This window comes from Dufourea novaeangliae, unplaced genomic scaffold, assembly GCF_001272555.1.
Source record: "Dufourea novaeangliae isolate 0120121106 unplaced genomic scaffold, ASM127255v1 scaffold115, whole genome shotgun sequence".
NCBI classification, from domain to species: domain Eukaryota; kingdom Metazoa; phylum Arthropoda; class Insecta; order Hymenoptera; family Halictidae; genus Dufourea; species Dufourea novaeangliae.
In genome coordinates this window covers 1,021,743-1,038,250 of record NW_015373998.1, presented here as the reverse complement: position 1 = coordinate 1,038,250, position 16,508 = coordinate 1,021,743, and the positions used below count along the sequence as shown (strand labels likewise).

Here is a 16,508-nt window from a genome sequence, read left to right as displayed (position 1 = left end):
TTCTTTTCGTCGCATTCGACGATATATATGTATATATATGTACATATATATATCTTTGTTCGGATCTCCCACGATCCACATCGTGAAAAGTCTCCACGGTTCCGCTCCGAATGGTGGCTAAGACGATCGGGTCGCGACAAAACGCGGCTTCGAAGCCGGCGGGGCAATTTCGGTCGGGTCTCCGTAGCTCTCTAGCGCGTTTTTTTTGCCCGGTCTAGTTGCGGCGAGCATCGAGAGGTGACGGCAAAAGTGGTACGATTCTTTTCGTCTTAGCCCGTGCTCGAGGTAACGATTCTATTTCACGTTACTGGCGCGACCTCGTTCGCTTGGACCCGTTAAAGGCATGAAACCCGGCTTTCCCGCGGTTCCTGTGTTCCTTCGAGAAACAAACACGGGACAACTGCGACACGAAACTGTCGGTATGCACAAATTTTTGGGGATTCGTGTGTGGCAGAGGGTTGAAGATAACGGTTTTCTACTGATGTGGAAAACAGAATTGCCTGGATCGTATTTATGCAAATTCCAACTAATTCTGTAATGTCATTGACTTCTTCTGTAACACTGTTTCTGCATTTAAGGGGTTTCTGCATATATGATACTTGTATGTTGTACCAAAGGATTCATACAACTCGTTTATAAAGAAATATCATTATTATTATTATTATTATTATTATTATTGTTAAGTTAATTGACCATGGTGAAGAGTATACATAGTGTAGTAACTGTTTCAAGAAAGATGACTTTTTTATCAGACTTGAAGATATCGGAAGATTAAGATACAGTTGGATTCTAAGACATTATGGATATCAAAGATCGTGTTTTTTACTGTTTGATTAAGTGGAACGTCTGCGGTGAAGATCAAGTACAGTAACTGTTTCAAGGAAGATGTCTATTCCATTGTACTCGAAGACGTTAGAAAAATAAGTAACAGTAGGGATGTTTCAAAGTCATTTAGTGTAATAGTAGTTCACTGATTCTTCCTTCCAACTGTTTATTAGGATGAAGTAGAACTCTCGATTTATATGAAACACTCGAAAATCAATACGGTTCAGATAACTGGATCATTCATATTCTGTTTGTCCTTTCGAATATAATTGGAGTTGGTATTTATATAACCAGATTTAATTTTATCTCTTCGTATATAATGTATGTACATACGACTTTTTTCCTGGCATGTTGGGGTGTTTCTGTACCTATATTAACAAGGCTGAATTAATAGTATATGCTGTATACAGATAACAGATCCTTTGATCAAGAAGACTTAAAAAATGATTTCGATCGTACGGAAGCGAACAGCTCTCGGTTTGACACAAAACAAATTTATAGGGGAAATTTTGTGGAGAAACATTTCTACATTTACAAACGAAAAAAACAACAGATCTGCATTTACTGCACACGAGACAATTACTGCTCATATAACACCATTCTTCAATTGTTTTACCCTTCCTCGCAACGATACGTTAAACTAGGCAGAACAAGCATTGTGCAAGCCGACCTCTAAATTTCCTACTATATTTATTTTTGCGCTTTCATCCATTCTAATAAGATTTCTAGTGCACTTTGAACGTCAATGTTCGGTATTAAAACACATTCTTCATCGAAGTAACTTCCTTTCGCTTTCCAATTCAGAAACGTTATTGTTCACGTATTTGCACACAAATTCTGAATCATGCCAGGCGCATGAAAATTACGACGTCAGATGGAAATAATATTCATGAACATTGTAATAAGGAGACTGGAATAATTCTATATGAATACGCTCTAATAATTATTTTATGGGACAACTGTATTATAACATCCGGCCTTCTTTAAGCCCGAATGCAATATTTTTCTATTATTCTATTAAATCTTTTCTCACGGTCTTTCTTACATTCAGGACTTTTGTGCTCGTTTCGTCTTTGGACGAAGCATCAAAGAACTGTATTATTGACCCCACTGTCGTGGAAGTGTCACAGGTTTTGCTGTTCCTTCCAGGCACGTCCGCCATTACCATTCTTAGCTGACCCGTACTATAAATGCATTTATTTTAGGTCGTTGCCCAGGAAATAACTGATTTTGATGATAGCTATATTTGACGTTATTTTTATGAATGGAAACTATTAACCTAGCCCTTTTTCTCGTATTGTGAAATTACACAGTGTAGAGCTCTGAACTCATTGCCATTTTACTCCCCAACAGCCCTGAATATGGCAATATAGTTATGTAGTCTACTGTACTAATCTACTAAAATTTAACCTAAAAATTAATATACTATTCTATTTGTACAATTAAGAGAAATATCTTTATTAAAGTAATTTTCATCAAAAGTATTACATAATATGTATTAAATAATGCTTTCTTCGTTATCACCACTAAGCACCATTAACCGAGGGCGTTTTCTTTTTAACAAGATATCCTCATCCTCCGAACTTTCTTCAGCATTACCTTAAATTCTATGCTGCAATTTTTGCAAAAAAACTGTTATTTTAGATTGCTTGCTTTTAGTTGAGAGATCTTAATAATTTTCGTTATATAGTGCTAAGGATTTGTGTTGTTCGGGGTTTTCTTTAATTCTCAAACCGTGTTAGAGTGAAACCGTGTTCTAGGCTGCCATGTTATACGAGGTTTACCTATACGGTGAATTGAAACTATTGTTTTATTTCACAGTGTCAACATTAGTATTCTGTAGTCTGGATACTAGAATGTAAGCGTCACAAGTGTTAAATGTTTCTTATTGGATGAAATTCGTATTATAAATTTTTCGCCCGGTTTTTGCTCCAATTAAACTTCGTGTACGCTTGCGAGTGGTTTTTATGCACGGTTAACGCTTAATTGCGTCTACGCATACGAGTTAATTAGGTCAAAAGGCTGAGAGGTCTATGGGAAACTCGGTTCTATGGTTATGAAACAAGAGAATATAAGGAAGAAAGATAATGTGGCAGATAAGCTTGCATTCTGGGTTAACTGCGGTGAAAATTTTCAGACAATCTGTCTTCTAATAATATCTCTCAATAAGCGGTCGGTCTTGGTGATGTGATTTATGTGTCCTGGTCCGGTGATATCATAGAGCAAAGATATAGATCGTGTATTTGTGTGTATAATAGCTAAGGAAACATCAATGCTTCATTCACATCGTTTAAAATATTGTAATGTTATACTTTTTTAACGAGCTGTTTAGTTGAGATCACGAATTAAATTATAAATTCTCGTGTTCTAGGGTAACCTCGATCTCACGACAAAGCGACATACCTACTGCATAATATAAAAGGAGGCAACGAAACGTGTAATTAAAGGGATAACGAAATATCGATTGACGAGATTGATATTCATCAAACGACGGAACTTTCTCTTCAACGAACAGATCAATATTCTGTACAATTAAAAAATGCTTTCTCTACCACGGGGATGACTGTGTGAATAATAAATAGTTTTTTAGACGTTTTCTGTGTTTGTATAAATCTAATAAGATTACTTAGAGTTGCATTTGATATTTCTAGGAATATCCGTCAGATTATACTTTAACACATTTTTTACGAGTAGATAAGTATTATGAATGAACGTCACTTCGATGTTAAGTGAATGTCTGCTCTGAACTTTTACCGGGGCATTACCTGTTTCTATAGCAAAGGACTTAAAAGATTGCTTAGATATTAAGCAATCGGCAATAATAGACTCTAAGCCTTAGAATAAATGAAAGCAAATGATTAATTGAAACGGAAATCGTTTAGAAATTTTAAATCAAATTTGAAGGTGAAATTTTTAATGTAACCTGGTCTCATAATTTCGGACGATAGTATATACAGGGTGTTTCCGAAATGGCGGTTCATTCCGAAAGGATGTGATTCTAAATGGAATCATCCAATTCTTATTGCAAAAATAAGTTGAAAATTGCAGAATAACATGTTTCTACTTACTGTCACTATCGATACAGGCGTTAGATAAATTTTGAGAATTGATTATCTTGGAAACGGAGCATCGTACGAGAAAATGTTATTCTCCATTTTCGACTTATTATTATATGTAAAATCGCATTTTGTCGGGTTACCTTTCCTGTATATTACTTAATGAAAAGGGTACGTTACAAAAGTAAAAAAAAAAAAGGGAAACTGTTGAAGGTTTGTTACTTATGAAGAGTTTATATTACAGTGTCGTATATTTCATTCCCTCTTTTGCTCTTCTCACGATAATTTTTCGTTAGACCAATGTATAACAACAAAGTTTCTACTAACTATATAATTAGAGTGTAGCGGAACGACTGTCAGCTGATAACATAACATCACGATACCTTCACCATAATAGTACCTTGTGTATCTATAGGTTCTCATTTATACAACCTTTCCATCTAGGAAGAACGTTAACAGTTACTTCTCCCCTTAAACATTCGATAGGATATTATTTGGTGAAAGTGAAACACGGAAACGAAACGTTTCATACATGTTCTAAAATCTGACGCACGAATAGGAATAATAATTCTGATAATAGGAATAATAAATCTAATTTCTTTAAAAATCGCTCGATCGATGTATTTTTTGGTTCTGAACCCTGTAACATACATATCCGGTCAAAATTCGTAGTACAAATAAGAGTACAGCTCACAATGAGAGTGCGGCTCAAAATAAGACACAAATCAAGAATTACGTAATTCCTTTAGAAACTTCGTTTTCGAAAAAATTAAATCTGAAACGCGTGTATTCATGGTACTAAGTAGAAATGGAATGTAATAAACAGACAGATCCAGCAGATTTACAAATTCGATTATCTCGAAAACGAAACCTCAAACGCAATTTCGTTATACTTGATTTTCGTCTTATTTTCAGCCGTACTATATCCAAATGTACAATGACGCTATAAGATTTAAATTATTTTGGTTTTACAATTTTTACAGTTCCTTCAGACACCAAATTTAACGAAGAATAGAAAATGTATAAAAATACGCATAAAATTTGTCAATATTACCACTAGAACGACCAACATTAATTGTATAATATAATAATATATAACTATTACAATTTAGCATACTACAGTGTAACATAAAATGTATAGAAAATTGAAAGCCAATAAAAATTCCATCAACTATTATAATATTAGTAATCGTAAAATAACCCAATCCAAAACCAAGTCGATGAAGTATAATTACTATTATGTTTTTCTCTGTTGTATTTTTGAAATTCTTGTCTCTCGTATTTTTGATTCATATAAACAAATATTTTTTCTCTTGTACCATTCCATAAATAAAATTAAAATAAAAAAAAAAATAAAAAAAAAGAAATCTGCAAACGGTCATTTCAACGAGTTTGGTATTAATAATCGCTGTTTTCTCTCTCAACGATTGAATACGATATAAGAAACAAAACGTTCTACACAATAAGTCCTAATGTTCCGTTACACTTTTCTCTGACAACGTCTTCCGGCCAAAGAGAATGCTCGAAATTGAATTCCTAATGAACCGCTTTAACCCATTTTCTCAGTCTTGAACAGGCAGGATTTCCTGTGACATCTACATCACCGAAAATAAAACAGAGTTCCACAATTACACTGCAACTGTGTGTTCTTACATTGAGATTCCGGCGGATAACGAAACCGTTACTCTCCAAGTCTCGAGAGTGACAAAATTCTGTCATTACAACCAGCGAATAGGAAAGTTTCTGTGTGTATTATAATCACCGAAATGTTCAACAGATACTTATTAACATTGATCTATCTATCAACCATAACTGAATTTCGTAAATAATTATTCAATATAAATATTGGGTCGTTTGGAAAGTTCGTAGCGTTTCGAGTATACTGTTTTCGTTACCTTTTAACTGAACGAAAGCAAAATCGTTTGATCTGGCAAACAGGCACTGATATGAATTGAATCTGTTTGCTGTACAAGTTACTCATCAATTTATTTTTCTGTTTCTTGCAAGAAATACCGACGAAACCTATGAGTAAGCAAAAAGTCCATTTTCATTACTTGTCAAAAAATTACACTACTTCGATTGGAAAATTGTATAGCATCTACCTAATTAATTAAACTTTGCTTCATCATATGATTATTCCTTTAGATCGCCAGAATATTCTACGCGCTGCAAAATCGAAAATTATAATTTCCCGACTTTGGGACAAACTTATCCCCACTTACGGTACGAAAAAAACATTCCAATAAGATCCACATGATCCGTCAAGGATCAATCGTCGAGAGTCACGGCCAGCTCTGAAACACCTGTCAACTGTTGCATCCCGAAATTTCACGGTGCGATATGGAAGGAAGTACACGCTAATCGCGGCGGTTACGCGGACAATCGTGAATAAAGTGCAGACAGGGTGGAGGTACGTACGAAGTAAATGGGGGGAGGGGGGGGGGCAGAATCAAGAGAGAGAAAGAGAATGAACGTTTCACTTAGCTGTTTCATTACCTTCACTCGAGCGTTAGCCGCAGTGCAAACAGAACCACCGTGTGTGCAAGGTGTACCACGGTTCTTCGCGTTTAAATTTGTAAATCGACCCAGTAGAAGCGCTACGTTTTGCGCGGGAAATATGACTGTTCGCTCGTATTACGGACGTACGAACGATGTAAAGTGCGCGTCCGAGTAGCCTTTGATCGTCACAAATGGCACATTTTTTCGTTTTGTATCGTATGTAATGTTCGTTAGTCGCAAAGAAACAACGTTAAATATTATTCGTCGAGAGTACCAAGTAACGTGGATCGTGTTCAAGACAATCGCAGGTGACCGCAGCTACACCCACGAGATCGATTCACTCGGGAGGATCGTATTCGCACTAACCTATTTCGATTTTCTACGTCAGGTACGCTGGGATTAAATTCATGACAACCATATCATGTCGAAGCTTTTTTTTTTTGTATTTAGGCTGCGGATTTTATGGATCTATAGGAAACATATTCGAATTGTTCACAGGCTATAGTAATTAACTCCATTTCTTGAATTTTTTAAAAATTTTAGTTCCAATCTTGATTGGTGCTTAACTTTTTCTATTTTTGTGGAATTAATCAATTTGGCAAATGAACTAAAGTGACTAATTACGATTTTGGAATGTTTTTCAAATTTTGCGCCAAAGCACTTGATTGGTGCTTAACTTTTTATATTTTTGTGGAATTAATCAATTTGACAAATAAACTAAAGTGACTAACTCTACTTTTTGACTTCTGTTAAATTTTAATGCCAAAGCGCTTGTCTGGTACTTAAATTTTTATATTTTCATAGTTTGTGTGGAGTTAATTACTTTGACGAATGAACGGTTCATTTGTGTAAAACTTATAATTTCGGTACAATCCGAAAATTGCAAGTTTTTGAAAGCTTTATAGGTTTGTAGGTGATCTCGATAGAAATATCGGGAAATTTTACTTTTTGCTACTTCTAGATTCTTCAGGGTAAAGACACCCCTTTTTTAATATGTCTCTTCATACTTTCCTATATATCTTTCAAATTATAATAAATATAAAGAAATTGTTAGAATGACAATTTGATAACTTTTTATACTTTAAACAGCTGTGTAATGAAATTGTTAGAAATTTGTTGTATAAATAAGGAAATAAGCAAATATTTAACAATTTCTTACTGTTTTATAAAGTTCCCTTGTCCGTATAGTAAAGTTTTTAATTAGATCCCATGGAACAGTTCACGAAGCAGAAAAACTTTTATCGAATTACATTTTCTGCAGATCATTGTCCATGGCAATGTATATTTGCAGAAACATTCGCAGTCTATTTATAGTTATTACTCGACATACGCTTCCGTCCATAAGTTATCGGATATTTATTTTTGTAAACGTGGAGCGCAAAGAAATTCAATCTTATGTAAGAAAATGATGCAACAAATGAATTTTGATTAATTCTTTACGTTATTATCGTCACGTTATTCTGGTTAATCTTGACCTTCGTGCGCCGTTCGCGTCGATCTGACACGAAATCCAAGTTTGATTTTGAATTATGCTCTTATTATGAAAACTTGTCAATCAATCTAACAGAAATAGTCAACATATATTACCATTGAGAACTCTGTTTAATTTTAGTATGAGAGCCATTTAACTTAAGAAATAGCAAAGAATAATTTTTTCAACAGTGCACTATCGTTTAGTTTCTTGCTTATTAGCGTGTTCGATTCGTTCGAATTGATCAGAGGAGTCTGAACATTATTTTTTTTTCAAATTTCTTACGAGGATAAGACTATTTATTATTTCCGAAATGCTTTATTTCTGGACAGTCTGAAGGGGGTAAAAAGTGGCACCTCCCTTTTTAGCGGTAATCAGACATTTAACATGATATTTTAAAAATTTCTAGATCACCTAATAAAATGAGCGACCAACCTTAATCTACATATTCATATAACATACCACGATACTGTTTAGCTCTAAATATCTGAATGATTGCATTCGTAAAGTTGAGCATTGAATAATAAAGTACTCCTTCTGAAAATATATTCATTGAATTCTGTGTTAAATTTGGTCCGATTCTACGTGTCGAATCGAGGCATGCCTGTGTTTCCTTGTTCGCTGTCAACGATTAACGAACGATAACGTTTCCTATGTGTCACAGATTTCCGCGGTTTCGTCACATCTGACAGCACCTAAGACCACGAATTTAAACTAATGAAAACATTAATCTAAGTTATATTGCGTAGCGATGGGGTAGATGTAAACTAAAAGTATATCTCTAGTACTTCGGTAGAGAAAACAGTCTCATTTCAAGGTTGGCTGCTATTTGAGCACTGTAAAAGTTAATTGCAAGTGAAATCAATACAAATGAACTTTCCTTCAAGTAGCTACCAGTAACTCGTACAATTAACCAGAATCACAAGAAAGTGCTCGTTACAACTATTTGTAGCACATTTCTCAGTTCTCTAAAATGTAAAGAACGTTAAAAATATATTTCGTTTAAAGTAATCGCAATATCTTCACTCATAGTATTCTTAGTTTCACAATCATCGATAAATTAATACCTTGAATAAAGTTCACAAGTATAAATTAAATTTAAATTCAATATCAAATATTAAATTATTTATTGGTGCAAGTAGTAGTAAAATACAGAGAATGAATGTTGGCCCAAATTTTGTTATTCTAATGTGTAATAGTTTATTGAATATGCTGTAAAATTACATGTTGTAAATTGCACTTTGTAAAAAACTACTTTGTTTAGAATTTACGTACCTTGCGGCTGCTTTCTACATGTAAATTATCCTTAGATAGAAGAAAGTCTTCTGCCTAATATTCTTGCAACAATACAATCATATGTTACGTACTTTAAAAGAAGAAATATTTCAAAGCATAAGTATGTATATATATAATGTACAAGCTTCTTGTGACTTTCCCCTTCGTATCATTCGAAACCGTGTCACGTGCGAAGAAACACATTCAGTTTTCCTTGAAATATTAAGTATTCAATGCACTAGTTACTTGGCTTATTTAATTACATATATCTATCTGCGGTTGTATCAGATTCAGTCAGAGGTGACTATAGCCCTAGATGGTGAGAATCGAAGGAACAATAATTAAAGAATAGTAATGATAAAGGTTCTTAAGTTTAACGATCATTGATAAATTTAATAACAGTGATGAAGATATCGTTGTTATTAAATGTATCAATTATTGTTAAACTTAAGAATCTTGATTGATTTATAAAATTTTTATACCTATCTCTAATAATTTCCCATCACATGTCTTGTACTGAACTAAGAATTTCAGTGTCGGTTTATGCGTCTAATAAAATCTAAGGAAACGCAATAGCCAGACTTCAGAAGGAAAATTTGTGGAGATTAATAACGATAATAATGAAGCAGCAACTGATTGAGAATGATTTCAACCGCGTCGACGATTTTCGTTCGAAAATGAACAAACCGAGATATTACTTGCGAAACATAAAAAAATCGAATGATAGAAACCACGCAATTTCGATTATAGCTTAACCGCAAAGTGTACCTACTTTGGTCGAGTTTCAAACTTTCACAAAAATTAAGTGCATTGTCGCTTCGCGCCTTTCTTCGTGGATGAAAAAATGCTGAATTTATGATCAGGGAAATATTCGTTTCTATGAGCGGAACTGACTGAATAGACCGCAAAATATCCAACGGAAACACATAAAGACGAATTATGTTAACAGGATTCAGTGCAGAAGATATTCGAGATTTGAAGATTTGAGCTTATTTTGATTCTCATATGCATCCATAAATTCCTCAGTATTATTTTATTCTACAGAATTGATACTGGAATAGAAACAATAAAATTTTACAATGTATCGATATTATATAAAAAATACAGTTGCAGTTAACTATAGTATTTGTATTTTTTGATTGCGTGTTATAAGACTATAAAGTTGATTAAGAAAAAGTTCCATTAAAATTATTTATATTGCTAAAGATAGTTTAATTTTGATTATTATGCATATCAATGAATAATCTAAATAAATTCTAAAATGAAAATAGAAGAGAAATGCATACTTAATAATATTCATCATTCTTGTCTAACGTTTTGAGTCATTTTTAACAAGTACAAGGACAGGAAGATATATTTAATTCAAATAATATTGGCAACTTATTATCAAAATAGTGATACATAGTGACAAAAGATAAACTTTAGAAATTCTTGTGCTAAAAGATTATACGTAACAAACAAAAATAATGTTTTCGAGTTAAGTAACAACCACTAAATGAGACTTAAATTTTCACGTGGTTCGAGTAGACAATGATTCAAGGAAAAATATGATTGATTATAATAATTGCTCGACATTCCTTTCCTAATAATCGTGTTATTACATTCTGGACCTTGAAGAAATCGCAGATAATTACGTTCCCAACATAGAGACGATAATAAGTTTTTTCAACGGTGAGACAATAGGCCACAGGTGTTCCAATGCCAATGTAATTTCCAAAGAAGTCTCGAAACAATAAAGAATGAAACATACACGAACGACAAAATTGTTTTTCGTACGATGAATAAATTAAGGAACAATTATGTCTAATAACAAAAAATGGCAAGTAGAGAATCTGATCTTGTGAAACAAAATTTTTTATCCTTTTTAATCTGTTAAAAGGATAGTGACTTCAATGTATGTCATTAACTTTTCTTTTCTATTTTTTCCTATTCTTTTTTTATGATTTCCTTCTTAATGTTATATCTGGGAATGGAATGTCGTGCAACATGTAGAATCTTTCAAAATATCAATATTATTTTTTCATATAAGCTGTATTTCAACTTTACCATATTAAGATAAACTTAAGAAATAATAAAATTAAATAAAATTACCATATTAAGCTCAACTTCAGAAGTATAGAAATTAAATAAAATTACCCTATTAAACTGAGCTCAATATCGTAATGTACGATATTATGCAAATATGGCGACACAATAAGACATAGTTGGGAGCACAGCCTACGGGTGCACCGAAAACGAAACTCGCAAGCGAACAAATCCAAGGCGTAACAGTCACTAGAAACCAAACCCACTTGACAAACCGACTCCACGTGGACTCTTACGTTCACCGGAGTACAGCCGAGTACGTTCACCAGGGCAACGAATGCACTTGCACTTTTTAAGAGAACCTGTTTCCGCTACAACGCGAACCTACATTGAGTGAACCACACCTACTGAGAGTTAAGACCATAGATCTCCTTGGAAAGGAGGACCTTTCCGTTACTTTTGCGTGGTGAACAGTAAGCGTAATTACGAAGATTACCGCGAGATATTTTAGCGAACAGTCAATGATTCAATGTTTCATGGTAGAAACGAGAACAACCGTTCGGTGGAACGAAGTAAATGATTCTACTTTAACACTTTTCAGTAAAAATCTATCAAACCATTTAAGATCTATCAATTTTCATCTGAAAGTAAAGTACCAGAGTTTTTATGTGGGAAATTGTGGAAATATGTGAGCAATTAATGATTGAAAATTTTCTCTTTAAGAAATGTTCGTGATACGATTAGAAATCTCTTCGCGTGTAATGATTAAGGAATTTCTTCTGAATGTACAGATTCTTTCGAAAGTACTGTGGAAAAATTTGCAGATGTATTCTAAGAATGCTAAGAACTAAGAAAACAGTCCTAGTATGCATGGAGATATAAGGATTTCGATTAATTGCACGAATTATGTTAAACGTCAAGCATCGACAATGAAAATATAGTCACTTAAAGTAGCTATATTTTCGAACTAACAGGGTTCTTTTAATCCATATTTATTACGACTTTTGTCCTTAATTTGTAGATGTATGATACACTTGACAATTATTCTTCAAGACTTGTGAAATACTGTGTATGATGTTTTTTATAAAACAGTAGTTTATTAAGCGAATCATCTTTTACAAAAAGAATAAAGATTGCTACAAACTTCTGACTGACAATGCACAGCCAATTAGTTATTCTGTGGAAGATGTTAAAAATATATCCAGCAAAGAATGAAGTAATGTGCTATATAAAAGTATGATTTTCACACTTAAAGATATTCTAGATCTTACTAAGACGATACTACGTCACCACGAAGAATTGAATATGAGTAAACTATGGACTTATAGGAAATCATATTTTTGTAAATATATTACTAACAATTCTCTGAAAATATTGAGTAATTTTAATCACCTTTATTTTTCGTTCTTACCAGCAGATTTTTTCAGTATCTTTTGCGACACTCTAATATCAATGCACAAAATTGATAATATTCCATTTCAATGGAGACTAAAATGCAATAATAACCAAGGAATAATTTCACACTCTATTAGTAAAAGTTTATTGGTAATAAATTTCTTCTTGCTCATTACTACATTTAAATCTTTTACAAATTAATTTCTAATTAACCGTCTTTACTTTATAACAGTTAGAAAAGATACATAGCAGGTATACTGGAAAAGACAATTTTTTTACAACTTGAAACAAAAAGTATGAAGACTTACTAGATATTTCCATAGAAAACAATAGATTATACATTTTCGTACATCTAACATATCGAGAAAGAATAATAATGACCTCAGTATTTGAACATAGAATCGTCATAATCGAAATCTTGATACTGTCAAACAATCCTTAAAATGGCGAGCTTATAATTGCAACACATTCATTTGCAATTATAGTTCACTGTCATTAGTCACGTTACTTCTTTGATTAGAGGAGGTATGCATACTAATTCAACATATCGGCTTATATAAGCGAAACAAGAGAAATTGTATCATTTTGTTTCTTCAGGCCGGTTGTTCGAGCAAGCAAAACTTTCACTGCGTTTATTATAACGCGCTCGTTACATGGCTGTTCTATGTGACTGACCAGGAACGTTTTTATCCTGTTCTTTGTGTCTTAGCTTACTTCCTTTCATAAAAGGGGCAACACAGTTCTTATAAATACTGTTATTATACACGATTGTTGTATTACGAGAGCAACGGATTAATTTCACTAAAGGGGAATAAATCGCAGATTTTAAAAAAAAATTTCTCTTCGATTGAGCTGTTTTGTCTTAACAGGTTAATTTTAATAAGAAAAATCTTAATTTCACTAAAGGGGAATAAATCGCAGATTTAAAAAAAAAATTTCTCTTCGATTGAGCTGTTTCGTCTTAACAGGTTAATTTTAATAAGAAAAATCGAATTATGTATTTTCGAGACATATATTTCTTATTGTATTAACAAATTAATTTTAATTAAGAAAAAAATTAATCGCGTATTATTACTAAATATTGCTGTTCGATTGCATCATATTGTCTTCAGTAATGGCACGTTAAATTACATCTTGTGAAACTATATTGAGGATTTTATGCCGTTGTGACAAATATAAGTACGTATACAGGATGGGAGATATTTTTCGTGTGAAAAATTTCATATGGCAAAATTTATTTTCAGAATGTTCGCGGCTGAAAACTATTTCACGACGACAGTACTTTTCGTACTTACGTATCCATCGTTCTCAGCGATGGTTCTTCCAAGGCCACCGTCCTCGCCGAATCATATACCACAGGATCAAGGACCAAACGACAGAAAAGTCTACGAAGGAAAGTCCCTCCAAAGTTTCATACAGAGTTCGAACGTCGAAAGACCTAACACCAACGATTACAGGTACTAATTTCTTATGATTACCTATCTCGAATTAGTTAACTTTCGAAATCATTGAAAACCTTCGCCATTTCTCTTTTTCTTCGAATAATCTATGTTGAAAGTTGATACTGAATTAAGAAAATGTAATACACAGATAGTATACATATAATTGCATTATAAATACAATATTATTGATAACAAAATATTTACACTACTGTCCCAAAGTTTAGAAATAGTCATATTTTTTAGCAAGACAAATCCTTTGTGAATACGTTGAAAGTAATCGCCTGTAAACACTTTATTGCATACTTTAACCAGGTTGCAGAAAAGAATTTTTTTAAACTGCACTTTTAAAAAATTCTGTATTGTGAATTTTACTTACAGCCGAATGGAAAATATAGATAAAGAATATTTGAAGAAATTAATAAATAGAGAGCCCGAAATTGGTTTGTGAATTATTCAAAATAAAGGTGGTTATTTTGATGAGACAAAAGTATGATAAGGATAAATTTCTTTGTTACATTTAACAAAGTTTTTTTTTTCTCGTATATACTTCTATAACAAAAAATATGTTCGGAAGTTAAGTTCCAATTTTGGATCGATGTCGGGGTGAAAAGGGGGATTCAAAAAACCAATAACCGACACTCCCCTAACAGAAAACACACCTGTGTTTCAGCTTCTTAGAAATTGAGTTACAAAGTCGGGATCAATTAGACCCGACGAATCTTCAACACATCGTGCACGCGATGTTGAAACAACCGGAAACGATTCGCAACGAGAGCTATCCGAATCCAGAAGTAATACCTCACTCGATCTTCGGCGTCAGGGACTTCGGTCTGTCCCCGAATCTCAAGCTGAAGATGTTCGAGGACGAGCAACACGTGTTAATGGTCCCGCCGAAGTTGCAGAATTACAACGAGAAGCTCTATTACCTGAAGAACAGCCGACCGAAGGTGTACGTGAACGTGAGGGGTCACAGTGGCTCCTTTCGAAAGGACACCGCGACAAAAACGACTTCCGGCGACGATTCCATGGAATTTCTCCGGGTGACGCCGTACCACGAGAAACAGGTCGACTGGAAGTCGCAACTCGGCAAGAAAGGTCGACCGACCAAGAAGTACGATCGTCGTGGAAACGTTACCCGAAAAGATCTATCACGAACCGAGAACAAAAAGAAGTTGAACAGATTGGCTTCGGTTTACGGGTTGGACGATTCTACCACGGAGAATTCTATGGTGACCTCGAGCGAGCTGCCTAAACAGATACCAGCACCGCCGTCGAAGGTACCCAGCAGAAGTTTAATGGCGCAAACGACACCTGTTCAGCGATACTCGTTAAGAAGAACGGACATACTGCCGGGATACAGTTTCTCCGATGATTGAATACGCGGTGAACGATGATTAGTAACGTTCCGGAGACCTCAGTTCTATGAGGTCCGAAAGATTCAAGTGTGTGTACTGAGCAAGTCGGGCCAAATCGTATGTGTACTTATGGATGTTGATTAAAATCGACGTTTAAGATTCCTTTTGTTTGGTTTGGAGTGGTATAGTATGTGATTGTATAGAGGTATGGTGCGTTTTGTAAACTTGAGATGAAGTTGGAAATTGTAGGGAGTCCTTATACTACGATACTTTTGTATTTGGTCATCTCGTGAGCTGTGCGGCCTTTTTTGGAATTGAAGTTAGAGCAATCGAATTGAACGTGTTCGTCATTTATCCGCTTGATGTATCTAGTGTATTGAACAAATATGTTTGGATAGTATTTCGTCGGAAATTCACGGGTGTAGGCGAAATGGGCCAGTTATCAGGAACGTTTTAAATGGACATGGTTGACATGTCATGTTATAAGAGTGGAACAGGGGAGTTAACACGGATGCAATAGCGAAAAATACGTTCTGGGTGTAGGGTAAGTCACCCAATTACGAGTGGTATCCGTATTATGGAGGGTTCATTATATTTCTATGAATAAAAACACTGCATTCATGCAACATCTGAAATAATTCTTTTTTATAAAGTTTAGTTCCGCTTTTATTTGGTGGAATTAAAACATTTTCAATTTAAAGTCTTTTATTTATTAAGTTTCGTATTTTAATGTTGAATCTGACAATTCAGTAAAAAGAGTATAATTAATAATGTGTTTTAAATATTAGTTTCAAATTTAAATATTTACTTTCGAGAATACAGATCACTCGTGGTAATTGAATTAACTACTAAAATAAGTTTTTGAGTGATATAAAAAATTCGATATATCATATGCACTGACCTAATAGATTGAATTACATTTCTTGTAATATATCAAATGCAAATTTCAATAAATTCTGTTGCCTATTCTTCATTTTACTAAAAAGTATGTAGCACGCGTTAAAGCGTCTTATTTATTGATAAATATTTCTGTTTACGATTCTGTGATCAGAATTGCCAACTAAACGAATATTAAATATTCATCGAGTCTTAGTAGGATAATTGTACTTTCATACTCTTACAATTAATATAAACTTGTTATTTAAGATGTTAGTGTATAACTCAT

The 16,508-nt window shown here is 33.7% G+C and overlaps 1 protein-coding gene across 1 annotated transcript in view; it reads right to left on the bottom strand.

The window, feature by feature from the left end:
* LOC107188075 (unconventional myosin-Ie-like) overlaps positions 1–16,508 on the bottom strand; it is a 36,496-nt gene that overhangs the window by 8,597 nt on the left and 11,391 nt on the right. The gene's annotated exons all lie outside the window — the stretch shown is intronic.